The sequence below is a fragment of the Equus caballus genome, chromosome 18 (genome assembly GCF_041296265.1).
Source record: "Equus caballus isolate H_3958 breed thoroughbred chromosome 18, TB-T2T, whole genome shotgun sequence".
Taxonomy (NCBI): Eukaryota; Metazoa; Chordata; class Mammalia; order Perissodactyla; family Equidae; genus Equus; species Equus caballus.
This window is the reverse complement of record NC_091701.1, coordinates 21020-42910: the sequence shown is the minus strand read 5'-3', so window position 1 is coordinate 42910 and position 21891 is coordinate 21020. Positions and strand designations below refer to the sequence as shown.

General features: G+C 45.1%; 1 long non-coding RNA gene across 6 annotated transcripts in view; it reads right to left on the bottom strand.

The window, feature by feature from the left end:
- Positions 1-21891, bottom strand: part of LOC138918724 (uncharacterized) — a 48212-nt gene that overhangs the window by 12424 nt on the left and 13897 nt on the right. For 4 of the 6 annotated variants that reach the window (XR_011428431.1, XR_011428430.1, XR_011428428.1 and 1 more), the window contains 2 exons: positions 19674-19879; positions 14666-14935 (listed from right to left, as the gene is read on the bottom strand). This is a non-coding gene — a long non-coding RNA (uncharacterized lncRNA). Of the gene's footprint in view, positions 1-14665; positions 14939-15811; positions 16011-16315; positions 16609-19673; positions 19880-21891 lie in introns of those variants that run through there. The other 2 variants (XR_011428432.1, XR_011428427.1) reach the window with 2 other exon arrangements.

Genomic DNA, 21891 nt, shown 5'->3' with positions numbered 1-21891 from the left:
CTCAGTCACACAGTGACTGCAGCACGTAGAGAGCACAGAAGGAGAAAACTGTACATGTGATAAGGACTTCACATCACCATGCAAGTGTTTTCAAAGATTTAGAAGAAAGTTTCTTTCCTGTAATACATTTAAAACGAGCTACTGTATGATGAGTTAAACACAGGAGATCAAACACTTTTTTATCTCCTCTCCTTCCCCAAAAGTAAAATATTACATGAAAAGATGCTCCACATCATTAGTCACCAGGGAAATGCAAATCAAAACCACTGTGAGATAGCACTTCACACACAGGATGGCTACAATCAAAAAGTGAGATAATAGCAAGTGTTAGAAGGCCGAGAAACTGAAACCCTTCTATGCTGCTGGTGGGTAGGAAAAATGGTGCAGCTGTTTTGGAAAACCGTCTGGCAGTTCCTCAAAAGTTAAACACAGAATTACCATATTACCTAGAAACTCCACTTCTAGCTATACACTCAAGAGAAATGAAAACATATGCCCTCACAAGAACTTGTACACAAATGTCCATAGCAGTATTATTCATAACGGTCAAAAGACGGAAACAACCTAAACGTCTATCAACTGACGAATGGGTAAATAAATTACGGTATATCCACACAATGTAATATTTTTTGGCAATAAAAAGTACTGATACATGCTACAATATGCACAAACCCTGACAACATTATGCAGAAGTGAAAGAGGCCAGTCACAAATAACCTCATATGATTCCATTCATACGAAATGTCCAGAACAGGGAAATCTAGAGCGAGAGGAAGTAGACTAGTGGTTGCTTAGGGCTGGGTGGATGAGAGGACAGGGGCATGACAGCTAAAGGTTATGAAGTTTCTTTTTGAAGTCATGAAAATGCTTTAAAATTGACTGTGGTGATGGTTACCCACCTGTGAATACACTAAAAATCATGGAATTATACACTTTAAATGGGTAAGTTGTATAGTATGTGAACTATATTTCAATAAAGCTGCTAAAACAAGTAAAGGATTTAAAAAGAACAAGGCCCTTGAGGATGACAAGAAGGGGAGAAGATATGACAAAAGATGTCAACACAATTTTTGAAGACGGAAATCCGGTGCAGGAGTGGTAACTGACTAGCAGAGCAGAGGAAGTGCCGGCAAACCAACTCACACCACAAAACCCCAGAAGATGGACGACCCAGTGGCACCAGATAAGGAAGAAATTAGGGGTTTCATGCTGTACACATGTTGAATATTTTGTTCTTTCCTTTGGTTTTTGTTTTATATTATGTATAATTTTTTTAAAAAAACTTTTGGGGGAGGATGCTCCTTTCCAGTATTTTGTGAAACCCTGTTGAAATGTTAGCACACTTTAAATGTGCAAAGAGGATCCAGGGTTTCTTGCCTGGGACAGAACCTGCGACAACTGTTTTAAAGTCACCATTGCACACTTCTGGGGTCTGGGTAGGCTAGCGATGGCAGGTGCGGGAATAAAAGCAAGAAATTTCAAAGGTTAGGCAAAATTTGGGACAACAGCCAACAGTCCATTTTTAAAATGTATTTATTTAAAGATAAACTTGTGGAAAAGTTGCATGGATGGTAAACAACCTTCCCCCCCTTATCCAGGTGTACCCATTAGTATTTTGACCCATTTTCGATATCTCTCCATTTTGTCTCTGTCTCCGCTCCCTCCCTCCCCTTTCTCTCTATATCAGCACACACACACACACACACACACACACACACACACACGCATGGATGTCCATGAATGTGCCATGTTCGCGCCCGGGATCCAAACCGGCGAAATGCTGGGCCACCAAAGCGGAGTGTGCAAACTTAACCACTCGACCACGGGGCCGGCCCCACCTGAAACTATTGTTGGTGGAGCTTATCTTGCTCAGACTTTAAAGGATGATTTTACAATCATGAGTCCTGGGGACCTTAGGGGCAGTCAGGACCAGACTTGCTATAAAAAAAACAATGCCAGAGAAGCAAAGATACATAGAGGGATTTGTCTGAACAGAGACCTCCTGCAGTCGAGGGAGGGTACATGAGAGGGGTGGGCTTGAAGTGTACCTTCCTTTTGGGTAGAGACGATGGTGAAGCTGTGGATGAGGGAGAAGACAGGGAAAGAAAGGAGCTGTCATTACTGGTAAACCCTCTCACATGGGAGGGAAAGGATTGGGTGTCTGCGGCCAAGATAGATTCATCAGACTCAGCGAGGGAATGCGGGCAGGCAAAGGGAGGACATGACACAGGGCTTCATTCCAGCAGTTTAGCACTAAACAATGAAGCTGTAAAAGTTATACCTATTAAATGACTAGCTAGCGTGGGGGGAGATGAAATAAATATATATACACCATCAACAAAAATGACATTATTGTTTAAAAAGGTACAGAGATGTCAATGGGAATTTTGGGGAAAAGATAGAAAGTAGATGGGGAAAAAAATCATAAAACCTTTCATGGAAGAAGTAACCATAGGTGTGATTCAAAAAAAATCTAAAGGTACTGTCAAATATGATTACAACTGTGCTCACTAGAAGTTATGCTAAAGAGAAGCCTAGTCCTAAATCAAGATGAGTTTGACCCTGCAGGTCATGGTCCAGCACAATTGCTCTGTAAAATAATGGAAAAGTTTAAAATTTTGCTGGAAGGAGGGGATTTGGCAGAGAAAAAGAGGGAGCAGCAGGGTGAGACACCGTATGGGTGGAAGGGGCCAGATTTGAGAACCTTTAGAGGCTGACTAGCCTAAGAGGGATTCGGGGAAAAGAAGAGCTACCAAACATTTTCAAGTTGTTTGCCCTGGGTCCACGGATGTGCCATGCCCTTGTGGCCCTCTTTCTCATGCTTTCTGTTGGTTGATACAGGCTACTCTGTTCTCTCATGCTTTTTGGTGATAGTGGATTCTTTTGAGGAGATAACGGGAGGTGGGGCTGCTGCTGAGTGTATTTCTGGTTTCATACAGGTAAAAACACATTATGTATGAGGGGAAGTTTTAGTTGAAGGCCGAGTAGATCTTGGGGATGTAAATCCCTGGGCACAGGACCGACTTTCAAAGATGACGTGGGGGTCCAAAAGGAGATCGCCAAGCAATAAAAGGCTCTTAGGTAACAGCTGGGTAACAGAATAAATAGAAAATTTCACCAAGGTGAAATATATGCCATGGTGAATATGTGGAGTTGGAAGGTAAGTTGGAAGGATCTAAAGGGCCTCAGAGGGGTGGACTGATTTGCTGGCCTGGATGGTGGGGGAAGGGTTGTGGGTTCATCACTTCTGTGTTTTCCCCTCCCCGACCTTCAAGAACCTTTGGTGTCTATGCTAAAGCTCTGTGATGCGGGCCTGGAACTCTAGTCTAGAATGTGCACTCTTAATGCCCAGCTGCCTGAGGTGGCAGTGCACTTCTGGTGATGCAGATCACCCTCTTTGTCTGAGGAATGTTAATGCACCATGGCTGAGCTCCAGCTTGAGTTCCTAGGTATTCCCATCCCTGCCTTCCTGTGTGGGGTGGGGCTCCTTCTTCTGTCACGCTGCTACCTAAAGAGGAGTCCATGTTTCCCAATATTTCGGAAAGAGAGAGACATCAATCAGGTAAGTAAATCAGGTCCCTCAGAAATATCAAATCTTTCTTTTCAAATAGATGCATTCAATGCTATCAATTTCCCCCTAAGTACTGCTTTTGCTATACCTTATAAATTTTAATAAGTTCTATTTTAATTTTCATTTAGTTTAAAATACTTTGAGACTTCTTCCTTGACCAATGTGTTTAGTAGCGTGTTGTTTAATCTCCAAACATTTTAGGATTTCCAGCTATCCTTCTGTAATTGATTCCTAGTTTAATTCCATTATGGTCTGAAAACATACTTTGTCCAATCTCTATTTATTTTTGTTAAAGTGTGTTTTGTGGCCAAGAACGTGGTCTATCTTGGTGAATGTTCCATGAGAGTTTGAGAAGAATGTGTATTATCGGATGAAGTACTCTACAAAATGTCAATTAGATCACGTTGACTGATGGTGCTATTCAGGTCAACTGCATCTATACTGATTTTCTGCCTGCTGAATCTGTCCATTTCTGAGAGAGAGGGTGAAATCTCCAAACATAACAATGGATTCAACTATTTCTCTTTGCAGTTCTACCAGTTTTTGCCTCATATTTTGACACTATGTTGTTCGATGTATACATGTTGAGGACTGTGTGTCTTGTTGGAGCATGGACACTTTATGGTTATGTAATACCCCTCTTTATCCCTGATAGTTTTCCTTGTTCTGAAGTCTGCTTTGTCTGAAATTAATATAGTTACTCCTGTTTTCTTTTGGTTAGTGTTAGCAGGGTACATTTTTCTCTGTCTTTATTTGTAATCTATCTGTATCTTTATTTTTAAAGTGGGCATTTTGTATACAACATTTAATTGGGTCTTGTTTTTTTATCCACTGACAGTCTCTGTTTTTTAATTGGTGAATTTACACGATTTATATTTAGCGATTTTTTTAAAAATATGGTAGGACTCATACCTACAATGTCTATAACTGTTTACTATTCATTATATCTATTCTTTTTTCTTCTCTTTTTCTGCGTTTTCTGGTTTTATTTTATTTTTTTTTTTTTAAGATTTTATTTTTTCCTTTTTCTCCCCAAAGCCCCCCGGTACATAGTTGTGTATTCTTCGTCGTGGGTTCTTCTAGTTGTGGCATGTGGGATGCTGCCTCAGCGTGGTCTGATGAGCAGTGCCATGTCCGCGCCCAGGATTCGAACTAACGAAACACTGGGCCGCCTGCAGCGGAGCGCGAGAACTTAACCACTCGGCCACGGGGCCAGCCCCCTGCGTTTTCTGGTTTTAGACAAGCATTTTCTATGATTCCATTTTCTCTCATCTCTTACTATATCAATTGTTCTTTAAAAAAAATTTCAGTGGTTGCTGTAGAGTTTGTAATATACGTTTATAAGTAATGTAAGTCCTCTGTAACATTGTTTTCATTCCTTTCACTTATCCATATACTATAATCACCCAATACATTGTCACTATTATTATTAGCTCAATTGAGAATAAGAAAAATAAAAGTTTCATTTTACCTTGATTTATTCCTTCTCTTCCTCTTTTTAATGAAGATCCAAGTTATCATTTTCCTTCTCCCTGAGGAACTTTTAAAAAATATTTATTGCAGAGCAGGTCTGCTGCTGATGAATTCCCTCAGTTTTTGTTTGTCTGAGAAAGGTTTTATTTCTCCTTCACTTTTGAATGATAATCTCACTAGATATAAAATTCTAGGTGGGTGGTGTTTTTTCTTCTTTCAACACTTTAAATATTTCACTCCACTCTCTTCTTGCTTGCATGGTTTATAATGAGAATCCCACAATTCTCATCCTTGTTCCTCTAGCTGTAGGGTGTTTATTTTCCTCTGGATTCTTTCAAGATTTATCTTTTGGTTTCCTACAGTTTGAAGACGATATGTCCAAGTATAGACTTTTTTAGTATTTATCTTGTTGGGGTCTTTTCTGAGCTTCTACAATCTATGGTTAACCTGTCATTAATTTTGGAACATCCTTGGCCATTATTACTTCAAATATTTTTCTACTCTGTTCTTTCTCTTTTCTCCTTCTGGTATGCCAATTACACATGCTACATATTTTGAAACTGTCTCACAGTTCTTGGATAGTCTGGGCTTTAAAATTTTTTTTCTTTTTCTCTGTGCATTTCAGTTTGCAAAGTTTCTATTGACATATATTCAAACTCACATATTCCTTCCTTGGCCGTATGCAATCTACAGATGAGCCAATCACAGGCCTTCTCCATTTCTTGTAGTGTTTTTGGTTTCTAACATTCCTTTTTGATTCTTTCTTAGAATTTCCCTCTGTCTGTTGACATTCCTCATCTGTTCTTGTGTGCCATCTATTTTTTCCATCAGAGCCCTTAACATACTAATCATGGTTATTTTGGATTCTATGTGTGATACTTCCAAAACCTGTGTCAATGTGAATGTGGATCTGATGCTTGCTTTGTCTGTTTAGACTGTTTTTTCTTGCCTTTTAGCATGCCTTGTAATTTTTGGTTGAAAGCCAGACATGCTGTATTAGGAAATAGGAACGGAAATAAATAAACCTTTAGTGTGAAGTTTTATGCTCATCTGGCTAGGTGTTGGGCTGTGTTTAATATTTACCGTAGCTGTGCATGTCAGAGGCTTCAATTTCCTCTAGTGCCCTTGTTTTTGTGTTTCTTGTGTCTTTAGGTTCCGCTAAATCTCCTCCTTAAACAGAGCCTATGCCTTGCAACTCTTTCAGCTATGAGCCCATCACTATACTGCAGCCCTGGGGACGTGGTGGGAAGGTGTTAAGGGAGGGGATACAATTAAATCTTTTAGTGGGCCTGTGTCCCTGGGTTGTGACCTTCACAAGTGTTTCTAAGCTTTTTTTTTTTCTTTTCTTTGAACTCTTTAGATGAGACAGGAAGGCTACAGGGGGCTGCAGTTGGGTAATTGCCCTTCACCCACGTGGGATAAGGCTTGGTACTCTTTTCCCCTGCTGAGGCGGCTTCTATTACGGAGCACACTCAGGGGATATTTCAAAATCCTTTCAAAATGGTAACCTTTCTCCCCCACCCTCCCGTGCCAGAAACATCAGAGTTTCTTCATTGTTCTTCACTATGAGAACTTAGTAGGGTTCCTGGAAGTAAAACTCACGAGTAGGTGGGGCCTCCCCTTAAATGGTCCTCCAGGAGTTTCTCACTTTCATGCTAGCCCACATGCATCCTCACCAGTTTGTCAGTGTCTTTTACGTGTTTCTACCAGTTTATGGCTCTAGTGGCTTCTGCTCCAGGTAAGCTGATCTTAACTGTGATTCTCTGCATTCACCCTCTCTGAAGATTTTGGGTAGCAGTTTGCCCTGCAACCTCAATTCTCTGGTGACTTCAAGAAAAGCCATTGATTTTCAGTTTGCTCAGCTTTTGCTTCTCCTAAGGACCGTAGTAAAGACTCCCAAGATCTTTAAGTGTTGGAGCTGGAACCAAAAGTCACTCCTCAAAGGATAATTCTTTATTTTCCTGTTCCCTTTCTCACATTTTTAAATGAGTTTGGCTGGGCCAGAGAGACACCTAAAATGGGAAGTCTGAGGAGAGGACAGACCATTGCTCCCTTAGGGGAAGAGAACAGGCAGAACTAGGGCTTCAGGGAGGACTAAGGATTCCATTTAAAGCTCACAGACTATCTGGGTGTGCTGGTAGGTTCCCAAATAAAATCCCAAACAGTGATTCTGTAGTCCTTGATTCAGTTATTTAGCGTTTCAGATCTGTGTAGGAGAACATCATTCCCAGCACTTGATCATGAGTCATCTTGCCATGTCAGGTGCCACTTGCCAAGCCTTCCTTCGTGTTGGGCAGATCAGGAGAACAGAGCTGAGTCTCCGAGCAGATGCTGGAGCAAGAGCTCTGTCCCAGGATACAGGGGCCTATCTGAAGAAGCACAGATGTGACTGTGGGCCTTAGAGTCTATGCCCTCCTTGAGCAGAGGACTTCTGACTGAGAAGATCAAGTGTGGACTCTAGCCAAAAATCCTCCTTCGAGTTTTTCAAAGAAGGAAAGACTGAAAGTATCTTATCACCTTTAAAAATTAATAAAAGGAAGGAATGCAAAATTATAGGAATTAAAATAGAGAGTCATATTATTCTTGGATAACAAATATCTGACTTTCCTAAACAGAGAAGTGAGACCAATGAGTCCCAGCCCTTCATTCTTTTCTTTTTGTTCTCAGTGTCAGGGCAGAGCCAAGAGGAGAAGAAAAAGTGGAACACCAAGTGGTAAGGTTCTACCTATCCCACCTGCGCTCTCCAAGGGTGACCCTTCCTGTCCTTTCCATAAGGTCCCAGGTCCATGGTCTCTGAGGATGTCAGTCACTACATACAGTCCCTCTCAGAAAACAGAGCCCTCAGAGGAGAGGATCATGGGAAAGCAGTCAGAATCTGAAACACTTCTCAGATTCCTGCTCTGCCCACATCTGGGCATGAAGCAGTGATGGACCTGGGCAATGGGCGTTTCCCACTTAAGTGGCCGTATGAGATGTCAAGAGTCAGAACTTCTGTCTCCTGACCTTGTGAAAGTACTTTGACTTCCTGGATGATCAGATTCTTCCTTGAAGTAACCAGTGACCTATGTTCCTCACATGGTGGTTTTGAGCCTCACATAGGATGACATACATATATGAATGAAAGCCCTTTGTGAATGATAAAGCAACATACATACGTGAGCTTTATTATTATCATTAACCGTGTGATCTTGAATCCCAATTCTTGGAGCTCTCCAAGTCCAATCTACCAAGGGTACCATACAGGACATTCTACTCTGCCTCCTAAAATATCTCTTTGCTTCTGTCTTCATCACTTTCCTGGTTTCCCAGGTTGGAGAGCTTGCCAGAGTGAAGCAGAGGAGGCAAGGGAGGTGCTTTCTCTGCTGCAAAGGTGACTAAATACAATCCTTCTTTCCTGTATCCCGCTTCTTAGCAGGGTCTAAGAATTTCTAGGGCCTCAGTGAAACGTGAGATTGATAAGGGAGGGAAAATCCTCAGATTTTGAAATCCAGATTGTCTAAGTCTTAGGGAGAAGGATACAACATAGATTGTGAGCTCAAGGAAGTGGGGGGATGTGAAAGGACAGTATGCAATGGGTGCCCCTACCTCTGTCAGACCAGGGCCCCATATATTTGTTCTGGTCCCGGCTGCAGCTATGTATATCCTGTCTCCTTCAGTCCCTGGGGCCAGTATCACGATACCACCTGCTTTCGTCAACTGCTATGTCCAGACCCCTCCTGTGAGGTGTGTAATAACACAACCATGGAGGTCAATCGGCTGCTGTTCCTGGAGGACCTGGAAGATGATACTGCCTCTGTGTCCTCTCTGGCTTCCTCAGCTTCTGGGACTGAGTCATCATTCACTCTGTCCTCCGCCTTCTCAGAAGTCCCTCCAGGAGACCTAACACCATCCCCTCCACCTGACCATTCCCCACCGCACCCCTCTGTTCTCTCACCTAACCCAACGACACCCTTAGCTGACTTTCTTTCACCCTCACCACCAGGTCACTCTATGCCACCAGAGCCTTTTCCTCCCTTGGAGTCCAAATTCCCAGCAGACCGTTCCCCACCCCAACCCCTTGCCCTTCCCCCTCTGCCACCACATGACATCCAGGCAACGGGTCCTATTCTCCAACCAGAGGCCACTCTGTCTCTGAATACGATCTTCTCTCTTGACCGCACCCTTTCCCAAGATATTAACCCCTTACCAAATTTGTCCCAGATAATGAATCCCAATGATTCACTGGCTTGTCATCACGCACCACCAAGCCTGTCTGTCTCACCACTGACAGACCACCCTTTAACTGTGACTCAATCTAAATCGGTTTCCATCTTATTGAAGTCTGTTCCAGAGAACTCATCTCCAGATAGCCCTGGTGGGTTGTCCACTTATGTCCCAACAGTCAGAGGCACTGACCATTCAAGTCTGTCAATTTCAGAATTCTCTTGTTGTCAGGCTCCTGCCAAGAGCATGTTCCTCCCCACATTATCACACTCTGATTTTCAACGAGAGCAAGTTTCCCTCCGTCTACCAGAGACCTGTCTCTAGGGAGACTCTGCTACCAATCACATGGAGGCCAGCAGCCATTCTTTCCTTGGCCTTAACGGCCAGGCATTCTTGGCAAGACAAATAAAAAAGAGAATGGATTTCCAGATATTAGAGAAGAAAGAAAAGGAGGAAGGACTATTTTCAAAACAAATGTGCTCAGAAAACCAACGGATGTCTTCAGGGAATTCATTGCAGCCACTTGATGTACAAGACACCACAGCCCCCTAAACTGGCTGGGACATCACAGGCAAACCAGAGCACCTGAGCATTTGTCAAAAGCTACTGTATGTCAAGACTTTGGGAGAAAACTTGCAGCAGAAATATACCCAGCTCTTTTGGGGTCTTCCCTCTCTGCACAGTGAGTCCCTGCTGGCCACTCTCCTGGTTTCTAGTAGTAGTGCCCCACTAGGGTCTCATTTTGTCTTATTCAATGGAATCTGTAATGCTTCTGCAGTCAAGATGTGGGATCAAGAATCTCCACCACTTCCCCATTCTCACCCTCCTCCCCTCCCCGATGTACATCTGCAACCCTTCTCTCAGACCAACCCCCAATCCCAGCCCCCACCTTTCACTCAGGTCCAGCCCCATGCCCACCTTCAATCCCCACTCTCAATCCTACCATCTTCTTCTCCATCCAAGATTAGGGACCATGGAGTGTCTTTCCATAGATCCCAGATTGAGTCAGACTCTCATATCTCAAATGAAAATCAACACCTGAAATGGCACATGTTGCAGAAGCAACAAGAAAGTCTGTGGGGTTTAGTCCCTGCATTCCAAAAATCTCAAGAAGCCACTTGTCCTCAAGCTCTCACCCCTCCTTTGGTCAGCCAGTCCTCCCATGCCTATGTACCAGTCTCTGTCCTTCCTGGCCATTTTCATATCACCAGTGAACCCCAGGATAAAATGGAGCTCCACATTCCAAGGAGGCTATTCTCACACTGCTGCCTCTATGCCAGTAGGAATCTAGAGTCTCTGTGTAAATGCACAGAAACATCTCAGCAAAAAGGCAGACATGCTCACTCACAGCTCCGTCAGCTTCAGGGCCAGAGAAGCAAGGATCGAGCAGAGACTGAATTGAGTTTCCCAGGAAGCTTCCATGAGACGATCTCAACAAAGTTTCAACTAAGGCAGGACATGAAGAGGAATCTTGGATATATCCTAGAGAAGAGCCCAGAAGATAGTCCTCCAAGGGTCTCAGAATGCTACCTACTAAAGAGTCTGAGGGCTGCCTCAGAGACAAAAAGTAGCTGTGTGTGTCACTCAAGGAATTACTCAGGGAATGAACTCTTAAATGTCTCAAGGAAGGACACAGACCAGAATGAAATGAAAACCATTCTTAGATTACATCTAAGCCAGAAGTTTTGGCAGATCACTGCGGGGAGGAGCCCCCTTGGGGTGTGTCATTCATGGCTGGCTGAGGACAACCCATCCCCTCCTTCTGGGAGTTCCCAGAACAATATGGAAAACAGAAATTTGAAAAACATAACAGTAGGTGGGGTCCACCCCCAGATGACCACTCCAGAGCTTTCTTTTCTGGATCCCAACACCCGACAGGTGCTAGAAGCCCATATTATAAGGTTTCGTGTGAGTCAGAGGTGGGGCCTACCCCTCAAAGTTCTTGAATCCATAAAATCCTATAAGTTGAGAGAAGCCAAAACATGGCCTCTTCCCCAATTTGACTTTCTCTCCTCAGCCACCTATATTTCTGGGGTGGATTCCAAAGCTGAGGTTTCCAAGCCCCCTGAGGGAAGCTCTAAAAGTTTTCAGGGAAATAAGGTGAAAACAACGAATTCAGTCCCCATCCTGGATCTTCCACTCCCTGCTACCTCATCTGTGGGCAACGAAGGACAGGGGTCCCTAAAACCATCCCACTCTGATATCGACCGGGAGCTTGCCAAGGACATCCAGGCAATCGAGCATGGCAGACAGACTTCAGAGATCCTCACACACAGCTTTATAGACAAAGTGAGTCACAGTAAGACTGCACTAGACAATAACAGATGCAGCTGAGAGGTGCCCACAAGGCAAGCTGGGGCTGGACATGTGCCAAGGGATGAGAATGTGAGTTCCAGTGATAGAGAGGACATGATTCAGGGCCAAAAGATAGTGGAGAAGAATTGAAAACATTTTTCCACGTCCACCATGAACTTCAGGGAGATATTCAAGGCTGAGGAGCTGTGCGTTCTTACATCACAATCTTGTGACATCTTGACAACCAACAAGTTGGGAAGCTCCCAAATGGTAAATATCAATGTGAGCAATGTAGAAACTACCCTGACCAGTGAATGTCCCTCACCAAAAATACCAGTTCCCCAAGATTCCAAACCATCAGACATTAAAAAACAGCTCCCTACCGAGTTGAAGTTTCAATTGAAGAGCAAGGAACATAGCCAGCCTAAAGGCTCTCCTGCTGACATATCCCTTACTTCAGATAGCTTGCCTTCGACTCCTCACTGACTCAGTCCCAGAGCGTCTCCAGTGGGGACATGGGAGCTTCCCAGGTGCTGCAAGTCCACTTGGAGGACAATGGAGATTAGCGGGAACCCTGGGCCTCTAAGCATGTCTCATGAAAATGCCAGGATAGGAATTTCCCACCAGCTGCAAAGAGAGTGAGACCTCTGGACTCCAGAGCAGGAGAATGTGGAAGCGAGGATTCAGGAGTTGGGACGTCTAAAGCCAGAAAGAAGAGCCACTCTATTGAGGACAGAGAATTAGAGGGCACTTCCCCATATCTGTCACAGAATGAACAGTTTCCTCCTGAAAGTTACTTCAGAAAAATAATGAGGCAGTTTTTTCAGTGGATTAATTCCAAGAAAAAAATCACAGGGAAGGAAAGTCCCCAGCAAAAAGCCAAGTTCACGTCAACCTTTGCACCGCTCTGAGACCCAGCTCAAAGTGCAGCTCTCGTGAGCTGTGGGCCTCCTGAAGCTCATGAGCTCATGGCAGCCATCGGGAAGATCCTAGAGGAGAAACTGGCATGGAGATACGAACCTGAGGCTGCAGAGCTAAGTCAGCAGAAGGGGGAACTGCAGGCCCAGGTAGAGCCTGACGAGGGGCATCCCTCCAACTACGGGGCTCTCTCTGACCCACAGCCAGGGGAATGGGCAAGGACCACATCCTGCAGCCAAGATGCTGTCCCTCCTGACAAGAGTTTTCGTACAAGGGTTAGACAGAAAAGAGACAGGATCAGACAGCCCTGGAAAGTTGTGGCCTTCAAGGACCAGCATTTATGCCAGAGTCAACCCCCTTCCCCACCCTACAGGGAGTCTGTGCCCCATCCAAGACCCACCTGCATGCATGATGTATGCCACGTCCCTCGGGCCACCCTCACCTCTAATGAAAGCACTGTGTTCAGAGATCTGACTCTTCTATTCAAACAGGAAATGCTTCTCCAACACTTCCAGGGAGGAAAAATGTCCCCAAAGAAATCATTCAGTCCTTGTTGAGAAAGCATTGCAGTTTTCACGAGAACACATCCTCTGATGAGAACCATGGTTAGCACAACCAAGGATACTGATCGTCCTCAATAAATGTTTCTGCTAGGAGAGAGTAGTGTTCTCTGTGTGGTGCTTTGGGGGAGTGGATTTGGGGTTCCCAGTGCTTATGCTCAGGGAAAGGAAGGAGGGAAGTCAGCTCTTTTGGTTTCTGCAAGATGACCAGTCCCTTGTAGGGGGCCTGACAGTGGCTTTCTCAGTTTTATCTTGGGTCCTGTATTTGACCTTATTCAGATGTCCTGTACTTAAAACACTTTACTTTTTCATAAAAAGTACAAAAAGTTTACTCTAAAAACTTCCGGGCCTTTTCAAAATGAGAGAAACCCTTCAAGTCCAGAACTTGGCTCAACTTGTCTTTCCATCTGCTCCCTCACTATCCTGAACTATACACAGCTGCAGGGTGGGATGCGTTCCTCTGGAAGGATACAGCCAGAATTTCCCCTTGTTGCCTCAGAAAGTTTTGGAATTGGAAGTGTGGGGGTGTTTAGGCCCTGAGGTGAGTGGCAGGGGGAAATGTTGCTCTTGGATCTCTTGGTGAGGAATGAATGTCACCTGCTCCTAAGAGCCTTTCTCTCCCTCAGGAAGTCTGGGTGGTGGGCCACGTCCCCACGCCTCAGCTGACCCTAACGAAAATGGGGAGCAGTCCACGCTTCCCCTTCCTCTACCCTTCCTGGAGCAGAAGGGAGGAGAGAACTCGCAGCTCTGAAAAGGACCAGAGATAGGAATATTTTCCTGAAAACGGTAACTTACCTTCATTTAGAAAAAGTTGCTGATTCCTGAGTATCTCACAGGTGAGCAGTCAGTGCAGGTGTGCGTATGGATGGGTTTTGCGATTGTGGACACTGGAGTGGCCAGGGCAGGGTCCAGGAACTGGGTGGGTCCCGCTGAAGAATCTGTTATATGTGGGGTGTTAATCTGTCTGTAAGGCACATTCTGAGCTCAACAATGAGGTCTCCCTGCATGTGAGGACACCTCAAGGAATGGGAAGAGCCGCTCCCGAGGGAAACTGCCTCAGGATGCCCAGCTTGGTAGAATTATTGCAAGACCAAGAGATCACCTGGCTATCATTTGTAGGAATGGTCGTCGGGCAGCCACCCAGAATTTGGGGCAAAAGGAGAAAACAAGTAGGGAAAAAGGAATGGTGGAGTGAGTGGACAAGGAAGGAAAAAATGAGGAGGGGAAGAATGACCTTATCATCACTCCTCATGATCCCTGAGGGTCACTTCGAGCTCACAATGTCCCTTCCAGACAGATTAACACCCCACATCCTGGCCATCCACTCCACCCAGCACTACCTTACCTAGGCCTCACCTCCTGGAGACTAATCAGGGCTGGGGGGAGCACAATGATACCACTGCAGCTAAGAGAACTTGGGATAGTCTTCAAGATTGAAGACAGTATCTCCAGGAATGTTGTCAAGGAGGTTGTCCTCTCATTTGGTGCCTGCCTTCCCAGCCATGCTACATCTTACACCAAGGTTACAGTAATTTAGGGGTGGGTTAGTTACTATATAACAAATACCCCAAAAGTTAGTGGCTTAAAAAACCAAGTATTTATTAATTCATAGTTTCTGTTGGTGAGGAATGTAGGCAAGGCCTACCTGGGTTCTCTGCTCCAAGGTCTCTCACAAGGCTGCAATTAAGGTGTCAGCTGGGGCTGGGGTCTCAGCTGAAGGCTTGCCTGGGGAAATACACACTTCTTTGCTCACTTCTATAGCTGCTGGCTGGATGCAGTTCCTCAAGGCCTGTTGGACTGAGAGCCTCAATTCCTGGATGGCTGTTGGCTGGAGTTGGCCGGAGGCAACCTTCAGTTCCTTGTCATGTAGGCCTCTCCAACATGGCAGCTTGCTTCATCAAAGCCAGGAGAGAGTCTGCTAGCAAGACACAAGTCACAATCTTGTAAACTAATGAGGGAAATGATATCCCATCACCTTTCCCTTATCCTATTAGTCAGAAGCAAATCATGAGGTCCAGCTTACACTCAAGGGGAGCAGTTTATACAAGGGTGTGGCTAGCAAAAGAAGGGATCTTTGGAACCTTCTTAGAACTCTTCCTAACACAAGGGTTTCTTCTTGGACATCCCACTGAGTTCACTGAAGCAAAAGTGACCAAAGGGACCAAGTGGATCCTTGTGCTCATCCATATCCACGTCATCAAAGTTAAAGCTGTTTAATGGCTAAGTGGAGTAACGTCTGGTAAGAAAAACATCAAAGAGATTGAAGCATCCAAGGAAGGAGGGAAAGGTGGCAGGGAGGTAAAGGCGGTGTGGGGTCATCATGAACGGTAAAGTGAAAGGAGCCCTTAGAACCACCTGCCTCACCACTGCCAGTATTCAGACTTAGAGGGGAGGAAAAATTAGGTGCAAGACGGCTCATCCTCACTCCGCCACCGTATCTCCACTCTGCTCTAGCTCCCCAACTACAGGCCTAAAGAAGCAACCTTCAGTTCCCATAGAGATAGCCAGGCTTATAGAGGAAGTAAACCCTACAGCTTGCAAGGTTTAACTTCTGCTCTTATTGATATATTTAATATAGCACATCCAGCATTTCAAATTTGCTTCTCACAGCTTGAACATCCGAGAGGATGAATCACACAATCTATGGCAAAGCCAGTACTAGGGAATTCAGCATGTAGCTCCCATTCTGGGATGTTTTCCATGAACCCATTGCCAAAGAGCTTCTAACCAAGGGAGAGGTGGTGGCTCAAAAGGGCTGACTTACTGGCTGGGGTCACAAAACAAGTCATACCTGGTGCCCAGATATTTGCTTCTATTCAGAGAAACACTGGATGAGTCAACGAGACAGAATTTGCACACTCAGCACATCTAGGCAGTGAACTGTCCAAATGAGGTGACAGTACCACCCAGGAGTGATCCCACACTCTTGTTCTGCTTCTAGTACTGTTTTCCTTTTTCCCAGATTCCAGTTCCTATGGGAAAGCAGGACTCTTACCAAAAGAAGGAAAACGTATTAGCTGAACAGTGACTGGAGAGATGAGGATGAATTTCTCTACAAACAGATTTCATGGGCTTGCTGCTTATACCCAGAGATCAGTGCTGTGCAGCTTGGGGGGGGTGGGGGGTGGGGGTGGGGGTGGGGTTGGGGGTCTCATTTACACCATATTCTGTGGCGCCTGAAGAATTTTCAGTGACATAGAATGTGATGGGAATGGGTTACCTGAATTTTTATACACTCAAGCCCACACTCCAAACCTAATGTCAGGGCCAATAAAATGCATGAATTGACTGGTACCTTGATGTGGCTTGGGTATGGGAACCCCAGATCCCAGCTTCAGGTACTGTGCATTTCTCTGGTACCAGGTGCTGCCTAAGGGAATCAGCTTTCTTGAGGCAGCCTTCACATGGATTAACACTCAGAACTGTGCCCTAATCTGCAGCCACAATGAAGGGGACAAGGCTATGAGAAGGGGCTCTTCTCTCTCTCTCTTTTTTTTTTAAAGATTGGCACCTGAGCTAACAACTGTTGCCAATCTTCTTCTTTTTTTCTCTTTTTGCTCCCCAAATCCCCTCAGTACATAGTTGTATATTTCAGTTGTGGGTCCCTCTAGTTGTGGCATGTGGGACGCCGCCTCAACGTGGCCTGATGAGCAGTGCCATGTCCACACCCAGGATCCGAACCAGTGAAACCCTGGGCCGCCAATGCGGAGGGTGCGAACTTAACCACTTGGCCACGGGGCTGGCCCCGGGGCTCCTCTTGAGGCCTTTCCTCTGGAACTTCCATTGGCCCTGGATCAGAGCCTAAATTAGGCTATTTTCCTGGGGTCACAAGGACACATTTGGTCTTCCTTAGGGAGGCCAAGTGGAAGCTCAGAGATTTGTGGAGGCTGCCTCCCTATCTCTCCCAGGAGACTCGGGGTCTGTTTCTTCCTTCTATGGGGGCCAGGAGGTAGAGAAGGAACTGAGTATTATGCAAGTTTAGCAATGCTTCACTGTGGGAGGGGGTTGGGCTGACAAGAGTAGGTAATTTTCCTTTGCAGGGATTCTTGCCCAGCTTGAGGCAACCTTCATTTGAAGCAGGATAATGCTGTTTCTACCCTCCACCTGAGGGGACTCCAGAAGGAATAAAAGTTACCTTTCCTCATTTGTCTTACAGGAAGTTCTGGGATTCTGGGTTCAGGAGTTATTAATGGCTTTCATGTTTCCTGAACCCAAGCAGAAGTTGTGAGACACCTGTCGTACAGTTGTGGACACCTGTCCAGACCCTCATGTGGGAGGAGACTTTAGCTGGCTGCTCCAAGGAGAGAGGAGATAGGGGTTGACACAAATGCTGGGGTGAGAGAAGGAGAGTTGCCTAAAGGTAGCAGTGGCTCCAAGACCCTGAGAATCAGCATGTAGACACGAGTCCCTTAGGTGGACGGGTTCTGTGTGGAAGTCCCCTAGGAGACAGCACAATGTTTTAAGGGATGAAGTGATGATGCTGAGATGACTAATCATCAAGCCCCATCATCTTGAGAGCTGTCGCAAGACACAGCATTGCTCACACTTAGCACAGAGGCTGTGCAGCCACTGGCCTTTCAATGGGCCTGAAGGGCTTGGGCAATGAAAATCCCAGGGGCAACCAAGATGGACTCAAGATCACAGGCTCTTACCTACATATTTGATGGTGAATACTTAACTAAATAGGCAAAAAGCTCCCATTAATGACTACTATTGTATATCTTCCTACCCTTTAAAATGGGGTCTTTGAGCCAGATTTAATTTAATTTAGAAAAATTAAGTACTGCTTATTGTACTTCAATGTTGTGAAACAAATTTATGCTTTTTATGTATATTATCCCATTTAAACTTTACAATGCTTTGAAGTAGGTTTCTTTACCCTCTTTTATCGAAGAGCACGACCTGAAGGGCAGAGAAGGTAATATATATTCAGAGTGCTAGCACAGAAGAGGGAGCCAGGGATGGAGAGCCCCCTTACGCTGTGAGGGATTCTTTGGATGTAAATGATGGCAAGTACAATTCAATTGACTTTAAAAACAGGATCTGTTGACTCAGGCACCTGAAAAAGTTCTGGGAGTAAGGCTGCCCTCAGGCAGGAGGATTCATATTGGGGCTCAGCTGATGTCATCAAGTTTCAGTTTCTATCCATTTCTCTGCTCTAGATTCTGGACTGGCTACCTTGTAAGTCTGTCTGGCAAGTTCGTAGCTACATCTTCCAAACTAAAAGCACAGCTAAAAATGGGTTGTTTCTCCCACTAGTCCCTTTAAAAGTCCCACTGTGCCTTATTGTCTCCAGTTGGGTCACATGCCCATCCCTGACCAAACGCTGTTGCCAAAAGCATGGACCAATCTTTTTGGCCAAGCCTGACTTCAATGCCCTCCTTTAAAGTAAGAGCGTTAGTGATAAACAACTCCACTTGACATGGACTGAAACTGACAACGGGGTTAGATCCCCAGAGGGCAAAAGAAGGACTATTTTTAGAAGGTGAGTGAATGCTGAGTGTCAAAATAAAAACAAAAACAAAACGGATGTCTACTTAAGCCCTCTCTCTCACCACCCCATTTCTGCCTTCTTGTCCAGAGTCATGCCATGGACTGAAGGTTAGAGTTAGAGGAAATGCCAATTCTGTGGAGGACAGGAAAGGAACTCAAAGTGGAAGGAATCAATCAGAGGCCCCAACATCCATGCGGATAGACCATCCAATGATCTGATCTCTCACTGTCTGCTCCTTCTCATCTTAGAGTCCTTTACCTTCATTCCAGTTCAGTTATGGCCATATCCTAGAACTTATCACCAGCAACATTTGTGTGTTCTGAAAAAATACAGTCTGACATTCCACCCTTTATCCTCTCAGCTTATGCCCTCAGCATGTTAATTCCTCAACCTATTCAGGAACTACAAGCCACTCTATACTTTCCCCTGCTCACCTGACAACCTTTGTCTTCATTTCCTCCCTCTCCAAGGAAAACTTCATGGGGCATCACTTAATCCTAAACCTAAATCTACTGCTCTGCTCTAAACAGCCTACCCCCTTCTTTCATTCGTCCTGTCTAGCAAAATCCAACTCTGCCTTTTTTAGAACTGCCTTCAAATAAGGGCCTGCTTCCTCTTGGATAAAATCACACAAGTGTGTTTGTGCCCCATAAACTTCTGTTCTACATTTGTTGCTCAGCTCCACCACTGCCTCAGAATCCAGTCATTCCTCCTGTGTTACCATGTGCCAGACGCTCTTCCAAGCACTTGGGACACCCAGTGGAGGCAACAGAGGCCCTGTCTCGGGGGAGCTTCTGTGATTGTTTTCTCAGTCAACTCGCTTGCCTAAGTTCTCAAAACAATTCCAGTTTCCTACACCTTGTCCACACTCCTCGCTCATTGATCATATGTGCTGGACCACCAGAGGGAAACAGAGAAGTCATCAGATGGGAACTTTTCTTCATAAAAACTTCAAAACAAAACAAAACCAAAACCAAAATGAGATCCTCCATCTCTTCTTTCCTCCTTCCTTCCCACCATACTGAAATGTTTCCCTCAATGCTTTCCTTAATCCTCCCAACTTGGGATCTGCCCGCCCTTTCCAAGTCACAACACTTTCACATGTGTGGACTATCTGCCTTAATTATCTACTTTTCCAGAGGACCAAGACTACATTTACCTCATCACAGCTGGAAACACCAAGCAGAGCTCAGAATCCTCTGGAGGAATACATCGGCAATAGGAGGGATCTATGGGGAGGTCCTGCCCAGCATGCTCTGGGGCGGGGCCACGTCTGGGGGCAGGGCCTGAGAGACTCTGAGATCCTGTTTGGCTTCTTGAGGGCGACGGCACCAGCAACATGGCCAGACATCTCACCTCAGGCTTCTGGAAGATATGAGTTGAGATTTAATTCAAAGACGGTTCTGAGGAAGGTTTCTGGATGCCTGAGTGACCTTCCCCACTGCCCAGCCTGAAGGATCCTTTCCTCCATCTGCCATTTCCATTACGGTGGGCAGGCCCTCACAGCCCCGGGGCCCCCAAACTCTCACTCCAGGCCCAGCCTTAGAAGGTGCTCAGAGGCCTGGGGGCAGGGCTGTGCCTGCCCAACACCACCCCCTTTGACCATGGCACTCTTAGGAACTCCACCAAGGTGAGAATAGTAATAAATAGAGTAACAACATTGACAACTGTTAAGGCTTCACCTTACACTGGCTGCCTGGCCGTGCACAAGTAGCCTGAGTCTCAGATCTCATCTATTATGCGCAGATACTGATGTGTACTGATAGGGTTGGTCCTCGGAACTGGAATGAATGAGTAAAGAGTTTTGAACAGTGTTTACCTAACACTAGAAGTTTAATATGTGCTACCCATTATTATCACTCATTTAAAATGCTAGGCCTCCTCTTTATTATTTTAGAAGTATCAATTTACCACTCATTCATTCTTCCTTCCTTCAGAATGAATTTATTTAGTACCTAACATGTGCCAGACACTATGCCAGGCTCTGGAATACAATGGTAAGCAAAAAGGTAGAGTCTCTGCCTTCATGGATCTTACAGTCTAGAGGGGAGATCAGGCAGAAATTAATTATACAAGATTGTGTAAATGTCCCATGTTACATTCTATGAAGGGTTCATGAGCTGGTTGTCGGTGCCAAGGGAGCTTAAAACATGGGGATTTGGCCTAACCAAGGAGAAGAGGGTCTTCCTCACCCATCCCTCAGGAGCTGATGAGGCTTAAGAGGTAAAAGGTGAGTAGGAGACAACTTGGCAAAGCAGGGAGGGAGAAGTGTTCCAGGCAGAGGAATCTGGGTGATGAGAGCAGAGAGAGTGAGGAGGGAGGAATGTGATGCAACAAGAAGAGGGAAAAGCGTGGGAGGCACAGATTAAGCAGAGTTCTCTGGGCCAAATCAACTAGTTAAGTCTTTGGAGCAATGGGGAGCCAGGGGAAATTTTTAAGTTAGGATATATTTATATGTGTAGGGTATTCAGATTTTAGTTGTATTATTTGAGTTTCCAAAAGATTACTGTGAATTAATACTGTGAATTAATGATTTACAGCGATTTAATGTGAAGAATGCTTTGGATGGGGTAAAGAGGATGTGAGAGACCAGTGAGAAGGCCACTGCAGTAATCTACGAAAGAAATGATGTCAGCATGGACCACAATGGTGGTGACCAAAGTGGAGTAACGTGGACGGATGTGAGTGGCATGACTTCATTAATTCTAATAAGACGGAACATTTTACCTTTTGTTTCGCTCCAGTGCCCAAGAGGTACAGGTTGGTGCAAGATGTGGGGTCTTTTATAGAGTTGGACAAGTCAGCAGACACGAAACATTTGAAAAGGCTGCTTGAACTGCTGACTAGCCAAAATCAAAGAGGAAGTTGACCTTCAACCCTTTGTTTCATTCCAGCTGCAGAAGTCATTTTCAGTTACTCTCTGACTCAAGTAAACACCACTCCCTGTCACCTTATCCCTTTGAGGGTTGGTTCACTTCTACATTTTCACTGGGACACGATTCTCACTGACAGTAGAAAGTTCGGCACCCAGACCTGCAGATGTGAAGACACTTGCTCCTCTCTCGAACTATTAGTACTTCTGGGAAACACGTCCCAGTGCCAAACTGTCCTGGTCCTGAAATGACCCCGTTATTTGGGGAGGTAGTGAAGGAAACTGCATGTTTTAAACCTCGAGCGGCACTCTCTTTGGACATCGAAAGGTGTAAATGATAAAATACTTACTAGACTTAAAGACCAGGGAGTAAACGGGGGGCTGGATGCTGCCCAGACTCTGTGTGTCAGCAAAACATATCTGAGCTAAGCGAAGGACCAAGACCAGGACCAAGTGTTTTCCTCAGTGGAATAATTAGACAACAGAGGTGGGCAATTTAGGAAAG